Consider the following 11,809-nt stretch of genomic DNA (forward strand, 5'->3'; position numbering starts at 1 on the left):
TTAAATATGCTTGAAAATAGTGGGTAAGTGTGAGGGAGACAGCATTCACAGCGTTAGTCTTGAACAGGTGAGAAGTCTGGTTAATTAGGAGGTAATCACTAAGAATGGTAGATGTAACAGTAGAAATAGTATAAATTTATCACAAATATTTAGTGGGAAAGTCTACATTTTTCACTGCTATTTTAGGTACATAGTCTTCTGTGACAAGTTTTCGTTTTTCTTGAGACCTGATAACAGTTTTTGACTGTTAAATTTACTATGTTAAAATCTTGAGATTTTAGAGAAATTTGTTTTTTTTGTATTATTATTTTTTTATTGTTGGGGATTCATTGAAGGTACAATAAGCCAGGTTACACTGATTGCAATTGTTAGGTAAAGTCCCTCTTGCAATCATGTCTTGCCCCCATAAACTGTGACACACACCAAGGCCCCACCCCTCTCCCTCCTTCCCTCTCTCTACTTTTCCTCCCCCCCCATAACCTTAATTGTCATTAATTGTCCTCATATCAAAATTGAGTACATAGGATTCATGCTTCTCCATTCTTGTGATGCTTTATTAAGAATAATGTCTTCCACTTCCATCCAGGTTAATACGAAGGATGTAAAGTCTCCATTTTTCTTAATGGCTGAATAGTATTCCATGGTATACGTATACCACAGCTTGTTAATCCATTCCTGGGTTGGTGGGCATTTAGGCTGTTTCCACATTTTGGCGATTCTAAATTCAGCTGCAATAAACAGTCTAGTACAAGTGTCCTTATGATAAAAGGATTTTTTTTCCTTCTGGGTAGATGCCCAGTAATGGGATTGCAGGATCAAATGGGAGGTCTAGCTTGAGTGCTTTGAGGTTTCTCCATACTTCCTTCCAGAAAGGTTGTACTAGTTTGCAGTCCCACCAGCAGTGTAAAAGTGTTCCCTTCTCTCCACATCCACGCCAGCATCTGCAGTTTTGAGATTTTGTGATGTGGGCCATTCTCACGGGGGTTAGATGATATCTCAGGGTTGTTTTGATTTGCATTTCTCTAATATATAGAGATGATGAACATTTTTTCATGTGTTTGTTAGCCATTCGTCTGTCATCTTTAGAGAAAGTTCTATTCATGTCTCTTGCCCATTGATATATGGGATTGTTGGCTTTTTTCATGTGGATTAATTTGAGTTCTCTATAGATCCTAGTTATCAAGCTTTTGTCTGATTGAAAATATGCAAATATCCTTTCCCATTGTGTAGGTTGTCTCTTTGCTTTGGTTATTGTCTCCTTAGCTGTACAGAAGCTTTTCAGTTGAATGAAGTCCCATTTGTTTATTTTTGTTGTTGTTGCAATTGCCATGGCAGTCTTCTTCATGAAGTCTTTCCCCAGGCCAATATCTTCCAGTGTTTTTCCTATGCTTTCTTGGAGGATTTTTATTGTTTCATGCCTTAAATTTAAGTCCTTTATCCATCTTGAATCAATTTTTGTGAGTGGGGAAAGGTGTGGGTCCAGTTTCAGTCTTTTACATGTAGACATCCAGTTCTCCCAACACCATTTATTGAATAGGGAGTCTTTCCCCCAAGGTATGTTCTTCTTTGGTTTATCGAAGATTAGGTGGTTGTAAGATGTTAGTTTCATTTCTTGGTTTTCAATTCGATTCCAAGTGTCTATGTCTCTGTTTTTGTGCCAGTACCATGCTGTCTTGACCACTATGGCTTTGTAGGACAGACTAAAATCTGGTATGCTGATGCCCCCAGCTTTATTTTTATTACTAAGAAGTGCCTTAGCTATACGGGTTTTTTTCTGGTTCCATACAAAACACAGAATCATTTTTTCCAAATCTCGAAAGTACGATGTTGGTATTTTGATAGGAATGGCATTGAATATAGGTAGATTGCTTTGGGAAGTATAGACATTTTAACAATGTTGATTCTTCCCATCCATGAGCATGGTATGTTCTTCCATTTGTTAATATCCTCTGCTATTTCCTTTCTGAGGATTTCATAGTTTTCCTTATAGAGGTCCTTCACCTCCTTCGTTAGGTATATTCCTAGGTATTTCATTTTCTTTGAAACTATGGTGAAGACAGTTGTGTCCTTAATTAGCTTCTCATCTTGACTGTTATTAGTGTATACAAAGGCTATTGACATGTGGACATTGATTTTATATCCTGAAACATTACTGTATTTTTTGATGACTTCTAGGAGTCTTGTGGTTGAGTCTTTGGGGTTCTCTAAGTATAAGATCATGTCGTCAGCAAAGAGGGAGAGTTTGACCTCCTCTGCTCCCTCACTGACTCCCTGTATCCTCACAGGGGTGATGATAGGCAGATCCCACAGGCCAGAGATGCCTGGAGTCATAGCTCCCCAGACTCACGGTGCCCAGATGCAAGGAAGCTGTTACTCGGCTGCCATCTTGCTCCGCCTCCCAAGATTTTAGAGAAATTTCAATTTTATACCTGATTTTCTTTTTTTTTGCTGTATAACCAGGATATTAAGGAGACATTCATACATTTCAAGAACTGCTTAACTTCTGACACCCAGATTTAAGTATGTGAATATATGAAGACTTTTTTTTTTTTTTTTTTTGGAGATAGTGCTGTAGAGAGCTCACACCAACCTCAAACTCTTGGGCTCAAGCAATTCTCTTGCCTCAGCCTCTGAAGTAGCTGGGACTATAGGTGCCTGCCACAAAGCTTGGCTATTTTTAGAGATGAGTTCTCTCTCTGGCTCAGGCTGGTCTCCTGTGAGCTCAGGCAATCTATCTGCCTTGGCCTCCCAGAGTGCTAGGATTACAGGTGTGAGCCATCTGCCCAAGCCACATATGAAGACTTTTAACATACACTTAAAGCTATTCATCATTTGCTATCCCAACAACATTAAATTACTTTGGAGCACAAGTCAAATGGTTTAGAGAAAACCTGTAACGTACCTAAGGAAGACCTTCCCATAGTATGCATGCAATTACCTCTCCATGGAAAGGTCTCTTGACTTCTACATTACCCACTCTGAAGTCACTACTCAGGGGCTTACGGTTAACGTCTAGTCAAGTTACATATATATGGACATATTATACACAGAGGGCACAGAGGGAATGCAATTCTGTAAGTACAAGCCCTTGAGAAGCGGCATATTACGATAAAGCCCTTTTATGGAAAGGCATCTTTTCTATCACTGACACCACGGGCTAAATTACATATTGCGCCATCTTCAAAGTAGCAGTTGGGGCAAAATAGTAAATGCAGGGGCATCATAATGAATCCTATTCAATACAATTTAACTATACAGACTAACACTTCTCTACAAATTTAAGTTTTCTTTATCTGATTACCAGTTAAATACAGTTTTAATTGCACAGCTTAACAATGAAGGATTTTAACACTGAAGCCAGTGCATACACCTAGCATTTCAGTCTAAGATTGTCCTTGTACAAAGCTGAAATCAATCACAAGGTTTGGCCTGTACACTTTATTATAGTTCAGTAATTAACAGGAACATTTTTTATATTTCATCTGTCATTTCTTAGATACTACCTCCCCGTTGTTACAATTTCTATAGCCACTTGCTATCCTCTGCCAATCCTTTCATTGTTAGACTTGCCTCTTGACAGTAAATCTTGTGATCATCCCAGAGTTTACTCACTGTAAATGTTAACCTCCCCTACATTGCTCCTGACTACTTTTAATTTGTCCTTCCATTATGTTCTCAATTACAGCACCTCTAGATTTTAATGGTTTCTTTAGAATTCTTCAGTCATCCCTGGTGACTGTGAATTGAACCATAATTAATTAACTTTTTCATAGATAATCTTTGGCAGCTGCACAGTCTGACAGCTCATCTACTTAGGAAGCGGAACCTCAGACTCTTGAGCCGCCTACATTCTTGGTCTGTGGTTCACTTTACTCACCAGTTTCTGCCTTTCAAAGGTCATGTGGGTTACACTTAAGCATCCTTTTTAATGGGGTTTAGGCACAGACTGGAGTCTCTTAGGCTTGTCTTTAGTTTTAACTTGCTCACATTATTGCAGCTTTATTCCTGGATTGCTCAGATTTTTACAGTTCAAATGTATGCCTTTAATTAGAATCTGAATTAAACCTAGAAGTCAGGGACTCCCAACCTCAATGGCACTGTAGTAATGGGGGTGAAAAGCAGGCTGCAAGCTTCCATTGTGTGCTTTGGTTCTGCCCTGACATCCTCTTTAGTTCACCTAGTAAGAGTGTAAATCACTCACTGGAATTTAAAAAAATTATTGATACAGTTTTTAACCTGAGGCCAGGCATGGTTCTAAATAGGTAACAAATGCCTGTTTTAACCCTAAAAGTCCCTTAAAGGCAGGAAAATAGGCTTGATTGTTTATCTTTGTTTTTTTTTGAGACAGAGTCTCACTATGTCGCCCTCGGTAGAGTGCTGTAGTGTCACTGCTCACAGCAACCTCCAACTCAAACTTAAACGATTCTCTTGCCTCAGCCTCCCAAGTAGCTGGGACTACAGGTGCCTGCCACAACCCCTGGCTATTTTTTTTGGTTGTAGTTGTTTAGCAGGCCGGGGCGGGGTTCAAACCCACTAGCCCCTGTGAATGTGGCTGGCGCCCTCACCACTGAGCTACAGGCACCAGGCCAGAAAAATAGTTTGCTTGAAGTCAGCTGGTAATGAAGGGGCTAGGATTCCAACCCAGGTGTTTTGGATTCCAACCCACGTTCTTAACTATGAGGCTTTGCTTCCACACTTCTCCCTAGATTTAAGGTTAGAAGGGGAAAATAGGAAACACACACTCCTTCGATTTTGACTTGAAAGTGCCCTTTACCCTGTTTCCATCGCAAGGTTGGAGCCTCACTTCAGGCTCTCCCGCACAGCAGCAGAAAGTCCCTAATGGCAGGTGAGTTGTACTATCTTTTTGTTTTTTTTTTTCAAGACAGAGTCTTACTTCGTCACCCTCGGTAGAGTGCTGTGGCGTCACAGCTCACAGCAACCTCCAGCTCTTGTGCTTAGCAGATTCTTTTGCCTCAGCCTCCCAAGTAGCTGGGACTACGGGTGCCCACCACAATGCCTGGCTATTTTTTTGTTGCTTTTTGGCCGGGGCAGGGTTTGAACCCGCCACCCTCGGCATATGGGGCCGGCTCCCTACTCACTGAGCCACAGGCGCCTCCCGTACTATCTTTTTTTTTGTTTGTTTGATTGTTGGGGTGGGATTTTTTTTTTTTTTTGAAAAGTCTAGTTTATTAATCCTCTTGTGAAAAATCTACATAATGGCTGCAGATAAGGTCATCGTAGAATCTTTACTCCTTTGCCTCTTTGGCCCTGACTTTCTTCCTTCTGTTGTGTTCCTTCTGCTGCTTTCCCGAGCAGGTTTCAATCTCCTACAACTCTAATCCTGAATAAAGCTCAAATTGTCCCGTCTTTGGCTAGTAGGAGCCTCTTTAATATGGCTCCTCCATTTAAACTCTTGTAATCTTTTACTTTTTTCTTTTTTTTTTTGGCCAGGACTGGGTTTGAACCCGCCACCTCTGGCATATGGGACCAGCGTCCTACCCCTTTGAGCCACAGGCGCCACCCAATCTTTTACTTTTTTCTCTAGTGTGCAAAGAGCTTGGAAGTCTCTAGTTGTCTTTAATGCTTCCTTGCTGAGGTCTTTATCTTCTCAAACAGGCCATGCCTTTCAAGTCTATGTTAGGGTTCATTTTTCTTTTCTTTCTTTTTTTTGCAGTTTTTGGCTGGGCCGGGTTTGAACCCGCTACGCCCAGCATATGGGGCTGGCACCCTACTCCTTGAGCCACAGGCGCCGCCCATAATGGGATTCATTTTTCTTTACATAATCCAAGGAATTGTAAATCATGCCAAAGCCTGTTTGTTGTCTTGCCACCACCAAAGTGAGTTCTGAATCCAAATACGAAGATGACATCAGGTGTGGTCTGGTAGTTAATTTCTGTCTTTGGTACTGTTATCTTCCCAGGGTGAAGGACATCAATGACCATTTGTTTCCTCTGAAGTAGTCACTTGATCATGAATTTCTGGTTGGAATAGTTACTGTGTCGTTCATCATGGCGGTGATCCTCAGGTATCCAGGGAGGAAAAGCAAGACTTTATTTATTTATTTATTTATTGAGACAAAGTTGTACCTTGTTGCCCTCGAGAGTGCTGTGACATCACAGCTCACAGCAACTTCCAACTCCTAGGCTCAGGTGATTCTCTTGCCTCAGCCTCCAGAGTAGCTGGGACTACAGGCGCCCGCCACAACACCCAGCTATTTTTTTATTGCAGTTTGGCCGGGGCTGGTTTGAACCTGCCCCTCTCGGGATATGGGGCGGGCGCCCTACTCACTGAGCCACAGGTGCCACCTGGGACTTTGTTTGTTTATTTATTTATTTATTTTTGAGATAGAATCTTAAGCTGTTACCCTGGGTAGAGAGCAGTGGTGTCACAGCTCACAGCAACCTCCAACTCTTGGGCTTAAGCAATTCTCTTGCCTCAGCCTCCCAAGTAGCTGAGACTACAGGTGCCTGCCACAATGCCTGGCTATTTTTGTTGTTGTTGCAGCTGTCATTGTTGTTTTAGCTGGCCCAGCCCGGGTTTGAACCCTCCACCCTCGGTGTATGTGGCCGGTGCCCTGCCAAATGAGCTATAGGCGCTGCCCCAGGGCTTTATTTTTTAAAGACTTTCACAAAAATTTTCAAATGCTACAGTAGTACAGATAATAAATGTCCTTGAGCCACTAGGTCAGCTTCAACAATTACCAGTTTGTGGCCCCTCTTATTTTACCTGTGAACACCTTCTCCATTTCTGGGTTATTTTAAAGCTATCAGACCTATTTCATACGTAAATATTTCACCAGTGGTTGCAGACACTTAACAACCAAAATACCATTATCACTCCTAAACATTTCTGTAATACCACATATCCTGTTGGTGTTAACATTTCTGATTTCTCATGATGCTTTACAGTTTTTTGTTTCTGTTTTTCAAAGAATCCAGATAAGGATGAGCCCTTGCTTTCAGTTTTCTAAGTCTTCCATAATTTGTCCACTTTATTCTTTTTTAACCATTTGGTTATTAAGGAAACCCGGTCACTTGGCCTGTAGTTTTTCACCCTCTGTATTCAGATCTCTGTATTCTGATTCCTTTTCTATATTTCCTATAAACTGAGCGGAATTCATTGGTATGCATCCACTCGCTAGAGTCTGAATTGAAAGGATCAGGCCATTAAGGCTCTTCACAGCGTGGTTGGTTGGTTGACTTGGACTCTGTGGTAGCCTATGTTTAATGAAGTTGCAGTGTCAGAGCTGAGGGAGGATTGGGCTTCGGGAGATAGGAGTGTTGGGGTGGATTTATCATGTGTAACTGCGCGTCCCTGTCTCTCAGGCTGTATCCACTGAGGAGGTCAGAAGGCACCACTGAATTAAGACATTGAGATGTTAGTGGGTGGTGCCTGTGGCTCAAAAGAGTAGGGCACCGGCCCCATATGCCAGAGGTGGTGGGTTCAAGCCCAGCCCTGGCCAAAAACTGGAAAAAAAAAAAAAAAAAAAGAGAGATGTTAGTGAGGGGAGCACCACCTCCTTGAAATCTCTATGGCTGCCCTCTGTAGGGCAGGCACAACTGTGTGATTGAGATGAGCTCCCTGATTTCAGTGAGAATGGTGGATCAGAGTAGCAGAGGTCAAGTGCAACACTTAACTGGTTTCATTATCAATAGACTGTGTCATCAGTATACAGCTCTGCCAAGACACCAAAAAACTAGAGTAGGAAGAAAGGACTTTGCTTTCCAGCGGTCAGTGGATGGGCCTGTGGTAGAGCCTGGGTGTTTGTGTGGCTCACATGGTTCCACAGCAATCCACTCCCTCTGCAAGCTTCTCCTTAACACGGTACCGCTCCCTGTGGTCAGCTATGGCCCAGACCTGCTCACAGGTTTTGGCAGGAGTCTAGGTCAGTTGAGGCCTTTAGCCTCCAGCAAGTTTCTTGACCATTTTATTTGTTGAAGTGCGACTGTCTTGGGGAGATGGTGGTATCCTAAGTGTCCAGGTTCCTTCCCTCCTCCCTCTCCTGTGTGAGGGTAGTACTCACTCTTTATCCCTTTTAGTACTTGTCTTTTGCTAATTGACAATTCTATACACTGTAGAACCTCTAAGTTGACCACCCAGTGGTCTGTAACAAACTGGTCAACGTAAATAACTAGGCCTGCTGCAACTGACACATACAGGTTGTGCATGTCCAGTCTATGAAAATTAGGTCAACGAGGGGTGGTCACCTATGGAGGTTCTACTGTATTAAAGTTTTCAAGTGTGGTTTTTGTATCCTGACTCAGTGCTGATTCTAGATAGTAAGATCTGGAAGCGATCAGGTATGAGCCTGGTTAACAGGAGGTGGGACAAGAATACTGCATAGATGATGTTCGCTGCTTTCTATCACATCGTCACATCACGGCCACATATCTGGATGTCTTCTTGAATGATCAATGAGTTTACATGTTGTCAGCTTGATCTATCATTCTAAAATACCCCATTTGCCTTTTATGTAATGTTTTTTTGGAATTATTGATGATCACTGCCTAGATCTGTGATCTCATTAGGAGCTGTCAAATGGTGTGTGATTCTATCATTTATTACCTGGAATTATTCTGTCTAGAGAGAGCTTTTCCCTCAATTATCAGGTTATCCTGAAATGCACGCACTTTATATTGATATGCCAGGATAATTACAGGATTCTTTGATTTATCAGGGTGTTTTGGTTGTTGTTAAGAGACAGTAGTTGAGAGATGAGGTCTTGCTCTGTTGCCTGGTCTGGAGTGCAGGGGCACCACTGTAGCAGCTCACTGTAGCCTCAGACTGAACTCCTAGGCTGAAGTCATCCTCCTGCCTTAGCCTCTCCAGCAGCTGGTACAATAGGAGTGAAATGCCACGCATGGCTCATTTATCAGTTTCTGTTGCTTTAAAATTTTTCTTTGACAGTCTTTTATAGCTTGAAAAAAGCTTACATTGGGGCGGAGTAGGGCGCCAGTCCCATATGCCGGAGGTGGTGGGTTCGAACCTAGCCCCAGCCAAAAAAAAGAAAAAAACTTACATTGGGTGGTGACTGTGGCTCAGTCGGTAAGGCGCTGGCCCCATATACGGAGGGTGGCGGGTTCAAACCCGGCCCCGGCCAAACTGCAACCAAAAAATAGCCGGGCGTTGTGGCGGGCGCCTGTAGTCCCAGCTACTCGGGAGGCTGAGGCAAGAGAATCGCTTAAGCCCGGGAGTTGGAGGTTGCTGTGAGCTGTGTGATGCCACAGCACTCTACCGAGGGCCATAAAATGAGACTCTGTCTCTACAAAAAAAAAAAGAAAAAAGCTTACATTAAATATCTGTACCATGGTACACCCTTCCCATAAATGCCTTGTAAATTTAAAACACTTGATAATTTTCATTGCAGATTCCCAATGTTAAACAAGTCATGAGGTGGCTCTGCCTAATAGCTACTACTACTCAGAGAGTGGTAGTAAAACAGAGCTGGGTGCCTTGTTTGTTGTTCACAGATTTAGACTTTAAAAATATTGTTAGGGCTGTAAAGCAGAGGTCAGCCAAGTATGGCCCACTACCTATTTTTATATGGCCTCAAGTTAAGAATGGCTTTTACCTTTTTTTTTTTTTTTGACTTTTACATTTTTTAAAGGGTTGTTGGGGAAAATGCCACAATGCTTAAATGTTTATTGAAAGGTAATAAACCATGATGGATGGTGCCAAAGAGGAGATGTTCAAGCTAGGTTTATTGAAAAGGGAGAGTGACCCACCTAGGCAGCACAAAGATGGCCTCTGCACCCACAGGCAGTTAGAGACCCCTTCTATGTGAAGACATAAGGGGCAGGCACATTCCACAGCTTGCTTGGGAAATTAGGGTCTTTTGGCCTGAACTTCTCACAGGGTGGGAAGCCAGATCCTTTGTGTATCTGTCTCAGGAGGAGGAAGAAGGGAAAGGGCTTTTAGGTGGTTGCACTTGGCTTTCTCCCCAACATTTATCTGTACTTTTATAGAAAATATTTGTCGATCCCTCATATAAAGCAACCCACATATTAAAGTAACTCTGGGTGAGAGGTGTATCTGTGAAATAACAGAGCAGTGGAGTAGTGACTTTTGTGGGGGAGAAGTCACAGATCTCGATAGAATTATGAACTCTATCCTAAAAATGCTCATGTACAAAAAACCGTGTCTGTGTCCATTCCCAGGCATCCTGGGTCCCAGGTTGAAAACCTTTGCACTGTAATATTGTTTGTTAGTGGCCTGTTTGGGCTACCATAACAGAACACCAAGGCTGGGTGGCTTGAACAACAGAAATTTATTTACTGAACAGTTCTGGGGGTTGGAGCCAGCAGGGTTTGTATCTGGTGAGGCCTTTCTTCCTGGCAGGTAGATAGATAGCGGCCACCTTCTCACTGTGTCCTCACAGCACTTTCCTCTGGGCCTGTGTACTCCTGGTGTCACTTTGTCTTTTTAAAGGAACACTAATCCTCTTGGATTAGGGCCCTTTCCTTATGACTTCATTTAACCTTAATTACACCTCCTTAAAGGATGTCTCTGCAAATAGTCAAGTCGGGGTTTAGGTTTTAATCTATTGATTTGGGGAGACACAACTCAGTCCATAACAATATAAACACTAAATCTAAGTATAATTGAATACTGTTATCTATGTTAAGGATTCCTGTCTCTTTAAGCTCTGAGAGATAAGTGTTCAAGTCACTTGCTGCTGAATCCCACCTGCTACCTTCAGGCTAAGGAGTCCTACTGAATCGATGAACATAGATGAAATCAGACTGATGCACAAGAAAATTCATGGAGGGATACAGAGTACTAATTTAAGTATCACAGATTAAAATAGTGTAGCCATTCTGAAGACAAACTCAGAACCAGAATAATCAAGGGAAATTCCCCCACCCCCTTAAAGAAGTGAATGACCTACGCTTGGAATTATTTGCATGTAGGAGGATATTCTTGCTGGCATTGGGACATTTGCAGACTACGTGCCAAAGCCAGAGTTGAAGTGGTTTATGTAGGGTGTAGACAGATATCTAAAGAGTCAGGAGAGAGAATGATCTACATTCTACAATCCTACAGCTTGGAACTGCAAACTATGCATCTAATACCTGAACTGGAAAATAGTTTAGAATTTTGGCAGAGAAGAAAATGGTAGATTAGGTAATTTTATCTGGCACAGAGAGAAATAGGATGATAAAATTTATCAATTCTCAAAGAATTTTAAGTAGTAAAATTTAGGGAAACATTGTAAATCTGAAGAATGACTTAGCTAACATAAAACAGCTTTGATAAAACCAGGCCCATGAAATTTTTGTTTAGAGGAAGGGTGGGAGCCCAGCGTTTACATGATAATGCTACTGATTTCTCCGCGTATAATTTGTATTGTCCAAAACTGTGAACTAGTTCAAAACTGAAAACTTTGAAGTGCCAATTCTCTTGAGTGGTAGGGATAGTATCTCTACTTCATTTTGAAGAAAATCTGATAAGAACTTAAAAGGTTTTGTGCCTGAGGTGAGAACTCTTTCAGTGCTTGAGTTTGCCTTTCAAACAACCATTAGGAATTGAACAGTTTACATCAGAACTACAGTCCCAAGAGATTCTGGTTTGTCCTGAAAATGAGATGAGCTAGTGTTACAATTAGAGGATTATGGTAACCCATGTAGTATCTGGTGTTTAAGTTTAGCATAATAAAGGCTAATAAAATTAAAATACTTTTTAGTCTCCCCAAAAGACTAAACCTAATCTCTATATGTCTAAATATTCTAAATAATAAAAATTTTTAACCTAATCTCTATATGTCTAAATATTCTAAATAATAAAAAATTTATATGAACACATTTTAATA

This window comes from Nycticebus coucang, chromosome 8 (genome assembly GCF_027406575.1).
Source record: "Nycticebus coucang isolate mNycCou1 chromosome 8, mNycCou1.pri, whole genome shotgun sequence".
NCBI classification, from domain to species: Eukaryota; Metazoa; Chordata; class Mammalia; order Primates; family Lorisidae; genus Nycticebus; species Nycticebus coucang.